The 13,456-nt window shown below is 37.6% G+C and overlaps 1 pseudogene; it reads left to right on the forward strand.

Moving 5' to 3' along the window:
• Positions 1-4,315: 4,315 nt before the first annotated feature.
• LOC117011879 (nucleophosmin-like) lies at positions 4,316-5,067 on the forward strand (annotated as a pseudogene).
• The last annotated feature ends 8,389 nt before the right edge of the window (positions 5,068-13,456 follow it).

Here is a 13,456-nt window from a genome sequence, read left to right on the forward strand (position 1 = left end):
TACAAAATGGGGCATAAAATGAGAGTCAGTTCCTGAAAAAAGTCATGTTCCAAAAGCCTGGACAGATGTTCCCCCAACAGTCTAAAGCATTTTCTTTTTTTAAACAAGGAACTGTCTTTGGTTAAAAAAAAAGATTTAAAAAATTAAAGAAGAGTAACAGCAATCTGCGTTGCAGTAGTACAAGTTGTCCAATGCTTAGATAAAATTTGTCATTTGAGCATCAAGGAAAAAAACCCTGTTTTTAAACGGTAATTTGGAATACTTGTATTTGGCCTCTGAACACAGTGCGTATGTTTAGAAATTGTAGAAGACCAGGGGACAGCTGATTCCTAAAAAATAGTTTTATCATTGGTTAGTATTCTGGGTTGAATAATGTCCCCTGCAAATTCCTGTCCACCTGGAACCGCAGAATGTGACCTTATATGGAAATAAGGTCTTTGCAGACATAATGAATTAGGTTAAGATGGGGTTGTATTGGATCAGTTTGGGCTCTAAATCTAATGATTGGTGTCCTTATAAAGAGTCCTTATGAAGACACAGAGACACATAAGAAGTAAAATTAAATTTTACTTTTAGTTAATAGTTACAAATGCTATGTTTCTTGTCCTACCGAATGCACTGAAAATTATTCTGTTGCTTATTTGCCAAACTTTATAAGGCTATGAACCTTTTAATGTGATTTTTTTTGAAGTTCAGACAATATTTTAATATGCTGATAGCCATAATCAAAGCACAGAGATTACTTAGACTAACAAGTAGCGATCCATCAGAATAGAAATGTAAATAGAAATTTAATTCATCGTTGGGCTAATGGCTCTTCCCTAGTACATTCATCTGCCTCCATTCCCTCTTTTGCCCTAATACACTGTTTTATTTTATAAACTTTTTTCTGAGTGTTAATATCAGAAGGGAATTATTACGGCCCCTTTTACAGAGACCTAAAGGAGCAAAGGACTTGCTCATTTTTCCTGTCAGTGTGTGGGTTGGCTAGTTGAATTAGTGCCACCTCTTTTTCCTACTTTCAGCCCAAAGTTCATCCTCTAGCACCCTCAATTTCATTTTATGTCAGGACAGAATTCCATGTTCTTAAGTGTGCATATGTAACTTGAAATAGTCAACCAACATGAGTCCACTTGATGTCAACATAGGGAAATGAGGCAGAATAGTAAGGCTAGGATCTTTACCTAAACTGATTTGCAGCCCAGATGGCAACAAAACACCATTGACTAAGTATGACCATCAACCGACATAATCATAAAAGCATAGACATTTGTCCTGTGGTGATTTTTCCCCGGAAGCACAGTGAAGTTTAGTCTAACATCTGATTTAATGTTTTGCTTTTTCTATTCTGTGGTCTGATCTTGTTGTAAGCATGCCGTTGGTACTTCTTTACCCAGATGATCACAGGGTTTGAGAAAGATTTTGAAAGGTTAGGGAATTACATAAGCTATACTGCACCATGAGGTCATCTAAAACTCTGCTCTGCCTATGAAGTGAATACCTATGTTTGCCAAGCTACATACAGGTAGCTTTTAGGGAGATAAATTAAACATAAATTTTAAAAATTACCAGTCAGCTAACACAAGCAATGTATTAGATTTACATAGGGTTTTAGAATTTGAAATGTTTGGGATCCCGTATATTCTTTATAATATCATCATAAAGATATTATAAAGAATATCTTACCAGGCAGCTCCTACTGGTAGTTGTTCAATATCATCAATTCAGAGAAAATGAGAAGAAAGACAACTGAGTTCTGGGAGCTACTACTTTGGGAAAGTGCCTTTAAATATGGGAGAACTTAATAGCGATTGTCTCGAGAAGAAGATCGCTTTACAAGTCACCAATTCTGTGGATTCTCCGAAAGAGAATAGAGGCAGGTGGTAAAAATAAAGGCATAAAGAAAAAGGTAAAACAAATAGGGATGACAAACCTCTGGATTAGAGAACAACATCCAACATTTCACTGGACTGGCTATCATCTTTTTCTATAAAGCATTAAGCTCCATCTGTTAAAGAATTTTTCTTCCTTAGCATCTATAAAAAACTATTTTCTTAGAACTGGGTGGTGGCATTTGTATTTTTAAGATGGTTCTTAGATTTTTTTATCCCTCTTTCTATCAGATTAGATTTCAGTTTGCAATTGTGACTTAAAGGAAAAAGGCATTACACAATGTTACAAGTAGAACCCAGCAATGCATATTTTACATCCCAACCTGTCAGCAGGATGCAAACCCGCACACGAATGAAATGTCCCACTGCCTGTCGACGTTTAACTTAACTGCTGTTCAACTCACACACGTCATCTGACTAAAAGCAATACTTAATCCCCATGTTTCCCTGTCATTTCAGGATCTGACTGTATCACAACATGTTATTGTGGTATAGAATTAAGAGGGGAATTGAAACAGGGCAATTTATTAAGAAATTAAGAGGGGAATTGAAACAGGGCAATTTATTAAGAAATAATGCTTCTTTACTAACGTCACCCTAATAAACTTTAATTAAAAAAAAAAAGAAATAGTGCTTCTTTATCCACATGATTTCTATGCTTTCTCATTATACAAACTCTACACACAATTTGCATAGTCATAATGGCAAGAATTTCATCTTTCATTTTGACTTTCTTTGGCCCAGCTTTTTGGGTATCCTCCATTGTGACTATCAATCTACATTAAGTGTTTAATAAGGAGACAGATACCCACGTATTGGCTCCCAGTATTCACAGTGTCCCCCAGTGATTGTGGACATGTTGGAAGAATCGGCCTTCCCCATAGACAATGGCGTATTTCTATTTCTATAGATTGGGTTATGTAGCTAAAAAAGCTATGCAGCTTCTTCATATCATATATTGAATTTTGGTTAGTTCATTATTAAAGTCTATAATCACATCAAAATATAAATAATTGAAATTTAAGTGTAAAAAATTTGATGAGTAAAATAGTGGCCCAGAGGAGAAGTAAAAATTGAAAGATACTCATACAGGCAGGTAGTCGTATAGCTTGTGTTAGGTAGCACAGGATTTGTGCATATGTTTGGGGGGTGTATTAGTGTGTTATGGCTGCCATAACAAAGTATCACAGGCTGGGTGGCTTAAACAACAGAAACAAAGTTTCTCATAGTTCTGGAGGTTAGAAGTCTGAGATCTAGTCAGTGGATTTCTTCTGAGGCCTCTCTCCTTAACTTGTAGACTATCTTCTTCCCATGTCTTCACATGGTCTTCCCTCTGTGTGTGTGTCTATGTCCAAATCTCTTCTTCCTATAAGGGCACCAGTCACATTGGATTAGGGCCCACCCTAATGACTTCATTTTAATTTAATTACCTCTTTAAAGACCCTATCTCCAAATCCCATCACGTTCTGAAGTACTTCAGGTTGGGTTAATATTATGACATGAATTTGGCAGGTATGGGGACACAACTCAGTCCATAATAGTAGTGGGCTTGGAGCTTTAACAACTTTATTGAGGTATAATTTATGTGTCATGCATTTTACCCATTTTAAATTCAATGAGTCTTGGTGAATTTATATAGCCCTGAGACCATCACCACAATCCAACTTTAGAACCTCATGGTATTGTTCTAAGTCTCAAAGAACACAATGATATAATGGGAATAGTGAATGACAGCCCAATTGTTACATTCTCAAATTACTTACTAAAGTTATATTTTAATAATAGGTTAAAACTATTGCTTTTATGCATGTATGGAGTTAGGAAGTATATGGGAATTCTCTGCACCTTGCCCTAAGTTTTACTGTGAACCTAAAAGTGCTATAAAAAAATAAACTCAATAAAAACAAAAGAAAACAACAATTACCTATTGGCCTAAGATTTCCCATAATCAATTTTATTGGTAGGTGTTTTGTTTTATTCTGTTTTGTTTTTCCATGGTTCTTCACGTAAGGATGAGGGCAGAGGTTCCAAACAGCTTTCATACAGAGGGTTTCATCTAACTGTTGAGAGTCAATATGGTAGAATGGAAAGAACACTGGACCATGAGTTGGGAGACCCAGGTTTAGTCCAAGCTCCATGCCTTCCACTGTGAGCCCCAGTTTCCTCAGCAATATTAGATCCTGCTCACCACATGGGATTGTTGTAAGTATCAAATGAGATGACGTAGGTCAAAAACCCTTAAAAATTGTAAATTGCAATGAAAATGTAAGGTTGTATTACTTTCTGAAGAGAAATAAAATGGGATCTCTGATTAGATAGAATTAAAATAGGACCTTCTCTTTCCCTGGTGTGCCTGTTCTGCTGAACAGCAGTCATTTCTCTCTGTCCGTCTTCTCTCCCACCTAAGTGCGTGCCACCGCCCCATGGAAGATTTGATGGACATGGACACGAGCCCCCTGAAGCCCCAGAACTATCTTTTCAGTTGTGAATTAAAGGCCAACAATGATTGTCACTTTGAGGTGGACAATGATGAAAATGAGCACCCATTATCTTTAAGAATGGTCAGTCTAGGGGCTGGTGCAAAGGATGAATTGTACATCGTTGAAGCAGAGGCAATGAATTACGAAGGCAGTCCAGTTAAAGTGACACTGGCAACTTTGAAAATGTCTGTACAGCCAATGGTTTCCCTTGGGGGTTTTGAAATAACACCACCTGTGGTCTTCCACTTGCAGTGTGGTTCAGGGCCTGTGCATATTAGTGAACAGCACTGAGTAGCTGTGGACGAAGATGCAGAGTCAGAAGATGACGAGCAGGAGGATGTGAAACTCCTAAGTATATCTGGAAAGTGTTCTGCTTGGTGTGGTAGCAAGTTTCCACAGAAAAAAGTAAAACTTGCTACTGATGAAGGTGATGAAGATGATGACGATGATGGTGAAGATTTTGATGAGGAAGATGAAGAAAAAGCTTCTATAAAGAATTCTGTATGAGATACTCCAGCCAACAATGCACAAAAATCATACCAGAATGGATAAGACTCAACACAGTCAATACCAAGATCAAAAGGTCAAGAGTCCTTCAAAAAAACAGGGAAAAAACTCCTAAAACACGGAAAGGGCCTAGTTCTGTGGAAGACATTAAAGCCAAAATGCAAGCAAGTATAGAAAAAGTGCATTGAACAATCCTGGGCACTACTGGTAAAGCCCAAAGGTGGGAGAGAGGAAAAGGAGACAAATGTAGTCCATACTGAGTATCACCAACAACCCAGATTGAAGCCTTCTATTTTAACCTCAGTCCCCTTTCCTGATTTGCCACCCACCCATGCTCCTTTCAGGCTCGAAGCAGTCTCACTCTTGACCTCCTAAAGCACTTTCTTTTGATTGCTGTGATTCAGTGAACCTTACACTTTGCTTTCTACTCACTTGTGCATTTGCCTCATCTCTTTGACCATATTTTAATCACCATTGTATCTCCCTACCTGCTCAATAAATACTTTTTGGCTTACAATCTAATTGCGAATGCAACATACCACCTGAAGAAATTAGCTCAAAAGCACAAAGAGAGATTAGGGTATATGTTAATTATTACAAAATCAGCAATTCAAGTTCATGAACAGAAGTCATATTTTATAACTCCTTAAGCATGCCTCTTGTCAGAATGTGTTTAAATACATCGGGAAAGGTGTTTTCAGTTTGAAGTATCCCTTGTTTTTGCTCACAAGGATCTCTCTCAAAATAGTTATATATACTATGCATATATATATTTAAGTTGAAAATAAGTAGTGAGTTAATTAGCATAGTGTTGGTATGTAGACAAAATAGGTATGAGAAGAAAAAGTCATTGCCACCACTCTACCCTCATATTGAATTCAGATCATCCCAACTTCAGCCAAAATATTCTGGTGCTAACATCACACTTGGGCCTTACCAGAAATATATGCAGTGAGGCAGGTTTATAGCAAATTAATTTATCCTTAAATAAAACTTTCTCAAAACCCATACTTTTTATTGAGATCTTTGGTCCTTGGAGAAATGCAACAGAATAGAAGTAAGCATCTTCTTTGTAAAAGGGAAGATTTATTGTGGCAGGAGACATGAACGTGGAGAATGTGTGTGAATATGTGTATGGTTCTTGGGCAGGTATTTTTAAAAAATGATGTTATTCCCACAAAACTATCTATGCACACTCACCCCTTAACTCCTATGTGATTTCACTGAGGTGCGTGTATGTGAACCCCCATTTGTGGACCATGGTTTAGCACTTGGATCTTCAAGTAAAATAAAGTCCCGGTTAACTACATTTAGAACTCATGACTGGTTATTTTCAGATTGAATCACTCAGACTTCTAAAGAACATTAAGTCTTATTATGTATGTTATAAAACATCTTTCTTTCTAAATGAGTTTGCTTTTTCAAATGGAAATCATTAGCAGTGCATTGAACCATATGTGGAAAAAAATCAGATAACCAAAAGTTCTGTTGGTTTCCCCAGGATGTTAATTTTAAGTACTGTTTTTACAAACAGATCTATCTTAATACACTTGTTTTTTTATTCATTGAGACTGAAGTCTTAACCCAGAAGTAGAGTTCAGTGTCTCAACACACATAAGGCTTTTCTTTTTTTCAATTAGAGTTGACATTCAATATCATTTTATATTAGTTTCAGGTGTATAGAATAGTAGTTAGACATTTACACAATTTATGAAGTAATACCCCCCAATTAGTCTAGAACCCAGCTGGCACTACACATAGTTATTACAATATTGTTTACTATATTTCCTAAGCTGTACTTTACATCCCCTTGACTATTTCGTAACTGTGAATTTGTACTTCATAATTCCTTCAACTTTTTCACCCTACCTCCCAACCCTGCTCCCATCTGGCAGCCATCAATTTGTTCTCTGTATCTATAAGTCTATTTCTGTTTTGTTTGTTCATTTATTTTGTTCTTTAGAACAAATCTTGTCGTACAAGTGAGATCATATCTTGTCTTTCTCTGTCTGACTTATTTCACTCAGCATAATACCTTCCAGGTCCATCCATGTTGTTGCAAATGGTAAGATTTCATTCTATTTGTGGCCAAATAAAACTCCATTGTATCTATGTATCACATCATCTTTACCTAGTTGTTTATTGATGGGCACTTAGGTTGCTTCCATATTTTGGCTGTTGTAAATAATGCTGCAATGAACATAGGGGTGCATATATCTTTTCAAATTAGTGCTTTGGTTTTCTTTGTATAAATATCCAGAAATGGAATTGCTGGGTCATAAGGCAGTTCTATTTTTAATTTTTTGAGGAACCGCCACACTGTTTTCCATAGTGGCTGCACCAATTTGCAATCCCACCAACACTGTACATGGGTTCCCTTTTGTTCACATCCTCCCCAATACTTGCCGTTTGTTGATTTATTGACGATGGCCATTCTGACCGGTCAAGACACATAAGACTTTCAAGAAAGACATTAAACACAGCTAGGGCAAAGTGAGGCTCCACATCTTAAGGCCGTGGCTAAATTATAAGACAAAGGGAGCACCCAGCTGCAGGTTCTATGTTAGACAGGTATCTTAAGGGAAGAGCAAAGTGTCTTTCCTACTGAACCCTACAGAGTGCATTTTGTTCTTTAGGCAAATGTGGGAAAGAGGGGACTCTACAGTTGTTTGAGATGCAATCTCTAGAATTATATGTGAGATAATAGGTTGGTGCAAAAGTAATTGCAGTTTAAAAGGTTAAAAATAATTGCAAAAACTGCAATTACTTTTGCACCAACATAGTAATAGTCATTAAAAATAAACTTAAGTGGAATCTCAGAAACAGAAGTGGCACCAAGGTAGTACATGGCCTTTTGAGCATCACAGGTAACCACTAAATCTGCCTCTGACATTCCTAGTGAGCTATGAGGTTGGTGCAATTGACCCAGACCCAGACCTACGTTTTTAAACAGACACTCTCTTCCTTTTATTTCTGCTCCTTTAAAAGAGGAGTGAATAAAAACCTGACATTTTTCCAAGCCTAAGTTTCGTGCGTCACTGATTCTTTTCATCAAAATATTCTGGAATACTCATTTCTAGATTAGTGAGACTGGTAAATCATAAAGACACCTAGTTCTAAAGAGAGTTGGAGAAATGTTAAGCAATCCGTTTTAATCCCAAATAGTGCAACAGGAGTTGCTGGGTTTGCTAATGAACCGTGATTCTTATAAGCAATGGCGATAAACATTAGAACGTACACTCACTTTCTCTGACTTCAGGGGCTGCACGTTCTTGCACTGTAGGGAGCTGCTCATGTTTCTCCAGTTTTCAGATGGTTTCTACGATTCCATTCTCATCCTAGGGCATCAGTCCTTCCCTTGGTAGGGAAGGGCTTCTGTTCAGCAGAAGACTGGGTCCCTCTCTCCCTGAATCATTGACAATCTCTGTGCCGTTGCTGCTGGTAGAAGGCATTCAGGACATCTCTGTAGACAGAATAAGCCCATGTAGACAGAGGGACATCTCCGACATGGCCCCTGAGGAAGACCTGTGGGGAACAGGGAAAAGTTAAGAAAACCCAAATCCACTGATAACCTTTAGTAAAAGCAATAAGATAAACTACAGATCAATCTTAAAGGAAATATATTAAGGGCCAAGTTTTCCATACCAAATTGGTGTTCATTTGTGCATGTCAGACACTTGTGTACTAAAGAGGGAGACCAGTTTCTAAATGTGACTTGCTGATGCTATCAACATGTGCCTGCATTTTCACTTGGCCAATATTCATGATTGTATAAATATTCAACCAGGTACCCTAGATCCTGTTCATTACTAGAAATACAAAAATGAGTAAGACACAATTTCTGCCAAGATGGGACACAATAAAGATCTTAACAATCCCCAAAGGGTATGTGAGTGATATTTTAAGAAGCATCCTTTTGAAAATGTCATTGCAGACCAAACACAAAATACATATGCAAATTGGTTCTGAGGCTTTAGTGCCCTCATAATGAAACATTAAGACAAATCATATAGATGTCTCCAATGTAACAGTTAACATTCATTTGTTAACTTATAATACTCTGATATCAACTGTGTATTAAAATGAGCTCATCTTAATCCAAAACTCTAATTCAAAAATCTTTATGCACTCCTATGTTTATTGCAGCACTATACACAATAGCCAAGACATGGAAACAACTGAAATGCCCATCGGTAGACGACTGGATTAAGAAACTGTGGTACATTTATACAATGGAGTATTATTCAGCCAAAAAGAAGAATGAAATCTTACCATTTGCAACAATATGGATGGACCTAGAGAACATTATGTTAAGTGAAATAAGTCAGACAGAGAAAGATAAGTACCATATGATCTCACTTATATGTGGGATCTAAAGAAAAGAATAAATGAATGAACCAATCAGAAACAGTCTCAGAGACATAGAGGGAAAACTGAGGGTTGCTAGATGTGCGGGGGGGGTTGGGGTGGGGGTAAGGGGCAAGGTGAGGGGATTAGAAAGCACAATCGGTAACCACAAGATGGCCACGGGGATACGAAAGTCAATTTGAGGAATGTAATCAATAATGTTGTAAAGATTTTGTAGGGTATCTGATGGACACTTGTTGCATTAGGGAGACCACCTCAGGGATGGTGTAGATGCCTGATCACTGCACTGTACACCTGAAGCTGAAGCTGAACAATAATGCATGTCAACTACAAGTTTATATATGTTTATATTATGTATATAGTTACAAGAAGTGGAGTACAGCATCAGGAATAGAGACAGTGGAAATGTCATGGCTGTGTGCGATGTCAGAGGGGTGGTGGATGGGGGGACGGGGGTTAGCACTGTGTGAGGGATATAAATGATAAATGTCTAACTATTACATTGTTTTGTGCACCTGAAACTAATAAAAAAAATTGTTCCAGACAAAGCTAAAAAAAATAAAAAAATAAAATGAACTCATCTTTATCAATGAAAACATGATATAGTTTTCCATTTTAATAGTAGCCAACAAAAATAGCTAATAGTTAAAAGGCTTATTAGGACTCATTGACTTGGGTTTATAAAATAAGCCCTTGATTAAATTTTAAGGTAGTTTGGAAAGAAATTGGCTGAAAGACGTAACATCTTTTACAATAATTGCTTTTCACTCTGTATCGCTACTTCATGCTGTAGGGAATACCGTACTTGGATCTCCTTTGTAAATATTTTCTTGTTCTAATAGAAGAAAAATAGAGAAAAGTTACTCATTCTTGTGCTCAGAACAAGGAAGTTCATGACCACGAATCACTCAGTGGCATCATCAAGGACAGACGTGGACAGTTTGACCACGTCAATCCTGACTGTTCGTGTTGGACTGACCTGCCACAGAAATTCCAGAGGGGCTCTGAATCCACTACCTGACAAACTCGGGGTGGCATTTGTGCGGCAAGTTTAATAATCTATTCTTTAGATGTAGAAAACTGAACTGCAGGGGAGTGAAAGCAATCGTTAATGCTTTAGCCTGAAGAGAAGCTCAGAGAAATGATTAGAATTCTTGAGTCTTGACAAGCTGTTCTGATCCCTGGGTCTGGTTTTCCCCCAAATTAGATCATGGACCATAATTTTGTCTAGAAGAGAAATCCTATGCTTTCACTGGAAAGCTTAACTTCCAGCCCCCAAAAGGCACGCAAGACTGCTCCTACATCAAAGTGCCTTGTGTCAAAGAGAAAGCATCTTTCAAATCTTCCCCCAATTCTCAGTTTATTGGAAGTAAGGTGCAATGGAATAACTACTAGTTACAGAGCTGAAACATGTAGTATTCAAAAGTAAAATATAATTTTTTTTAGCTCACATTCAAGCTATAGTTTCTTGATAGTAATTTAGAATATATCATAAAAGACTGTTCCCATGCCTCAAACTTTAATAAGTCACTTAGTAGAGTGGAAGTTTTTAAAATAGAAAAAAGTATCCGTGTGATTCTACTGAATGAGATGTCTTTCAAGACACATACTTGTTCATCTTTTTTTTTTTTGTCACTGTTAACTCCAGTATCACCAAATTTACAAGCTGTTTTGTAACCGATTGTTTCAAAGTGTTCTCAAATAGGTCAGAAGACAAGAAAACCTTTGAAGATGATCTTCACGCTTTGCTTTGGTGACAGGAAGTACAGAGGCCAAGCAAAGAATAAGCACTTCTGTACCATAAGCCTACATTTCGTTTAGTGTTTTGGGAGACACAGCATATGTCATTCAGGTTAAAGGTGTTTAGTATTATAATTAGTCATATAATCAAATGGTCAACTTACCTTGGCCATTTCTGCTGTCTTAAAATGTGCGTTCAGCTTTTATCCCATTGTATTCTGTTGTCTCTGATTTCGTCTGTACAAAAAGTACTTTCACATTTCTTTTTCATTTATTTATTATTAATTTCAGGTGTACAAAACAATGTAATAGTTAGACATTTCACCCCTCACAAAATGATAACCCCTTTCCCCCTGACTTTCACATTTCTTGAGGGTTGTCCAGAGGTCCAGAGACACTGTGCCACAGAAAGGGAGACAGACTTATTTCTCAAAGAATGATGGGAACAGAGGGATGACACAGTATTTCGTGTGTGTCTTCTGGGAGATGTGACTTGGATGTTGAACTCTCAGCACTTCTGGGACATTTAAATGGTTTATGGGATAACAGAAGAATCCCTTTTCCAAACATTTCATGCATTGAAGTTTTTTTAAATTCAATTATTTTTAAAATATTGAAATATTTCAAACCTATAGAAAAGGAATATTTCCATTCATTTAGTACCGATTTATTAACAGTCTACTACATGCTGGCAAGTGAGCTCCATGCTTGGGATACAACAGAGAACTATCTAGACAAAATCCCCAGCTTTATGGAGAATGTATTCTAGCAGAGGAGACGGACAATAAAGAATCAATGCCGAGAGAGCTCTGAATAAGCAACAGGCAGTGGGACCTGGTGACAAACAAGGAATTGGATTTAGATCCTGACTGTGTGATAATGGGCAAGGAAGCATAATGTCTGAGTCTAGCTGCTGGTGGGGGCATGGCTGTGGTCAGGGGAGGCCCAGGAAGTTACAGCAGAGTCAGTGTTCTCTAGGGGTGTAGGAAGCAAGATAGTCAGAGGAAGTGTTGGAGATTTGAGTAAAGACGCTGAAACGATGAACGATGAAACGATGTTTATCTGTTTGGTACAGAAAGTGATGTAACACACTTACAAACAACCTCTGAGGTCAACCAGATAATATTTTGACACATTTTGTTCAGATTTTATTAAAAAATAAAGAGTTAACAGAGACAAAGTTACTCTCCACTGATCATTTTAGCCTTTTATCAGCCCAAAGATGACTACTCTCTAGAAGCTGGCGTGTGTGATACCCAAGCACGTTGTTCAATTATTATTGTTTAAGTTGGACTTCAAGCTGCTTACGAGTATTTCTCTTAGAAACAGAATTTAACAGTTTTCCCTCTCTTACTTCTCTTATTACTTTTTTTCCCCCAAGCATGGTAAAATAACATAATATCATTTTACCCATTTGTAGGTGTACAATTCAGTGATATGATATCCATGCATAATGCTGTGTGAGCATCACCGCTATCGGTTTCCAAACAGTTTCCATCACCCCTAACATAAACTGTATGCAGCAGACAATAACTCCCCTTCCTGCCTCTCCTCAGCCCATGGTAACCTCTATTCTACTTTCTTTCTCTATGAATTTGCCTATTCTAAGTACCTTATATAAATGGAATCACACAATATTTGTCCTTCTGTTACTGGCTTATTTCACTTAGCATAATGTTTTCCAGTTTCAGTGTCTTCATAATGTTACAATGTTTTACATCCACGTTGTAGCGTATATCGAAATTCCATTCCTTTTTATGGCTCCATAATATTTTTAGCAGGCTTTTAGGATTCACAGAATATTACTGCAACAGCCATGCTGTAGGTACAGGGGTGCTAAGGATTAGAAACCAGATGACATCTTCGGTCTTCCTCTTCGGTATCTCCCATGGTCCATCCCTAGGACAAATTGTTCTCTATAAATACTTCCTCAGCTGTTTCATTAGCATCACCTATAAACCATACTGAATTTGTAGGTAAAGCAGGATCTTGTTCCTAGCAATGTATCAAGACTCTGGAAGGCTGCCAGGCTCCCAGCTCTCAGGCCACGGCTGCAAATGGTCTCTGCTGGGCTGGGTGGGGGGAGGGGCAGAGAAAGACGGCCACTGGATGTTGAAAGCCGCAGGGGCTTGCTCACTGGAAATAGGGCCGTCACAAGTAGGGGCTCCAGAAGAAACTTTGGGTAATGGTTTCCATAATTTTTCTCCTTGAAAGGAGACTGTCTTTAAAATGGTAGAACCCCCTGCCCCTCCCCCCAAAAGAGAATTACAGTAATTGTATGTAGCCTTTTATAACTTTGCATTATGTGGCTTAATGGATGGCTTTTGAAGTTTGAAAGACTTAGATTTGGTAATACTCAAGTTTAAAGTCAGTTGGGCATTTTATCTCAAAAATTGTTGTTTTAGAAGAAATACTGCCTCACTTTCCAGATATCTTTCCTCAGAAGAACTAAGACTTAAAAAATATTTT

This window comes from Rhinolophus ferrumequinum, chromosome 19 (genome assembly GCF_004115265.2).
Source record: "Rhinolophus ferrumequinum isolate MPI-CBG mRhiFer1 chromosome 19, mRhiFer1_v1.p, whole genome shotgun sequence".
NCBI lineage: Eukaryota > Metazoa > Chordata > Mammalia > Chiroptera > Rhinolophidae > Rhinolophus > Rhinolophus ferrumequinum.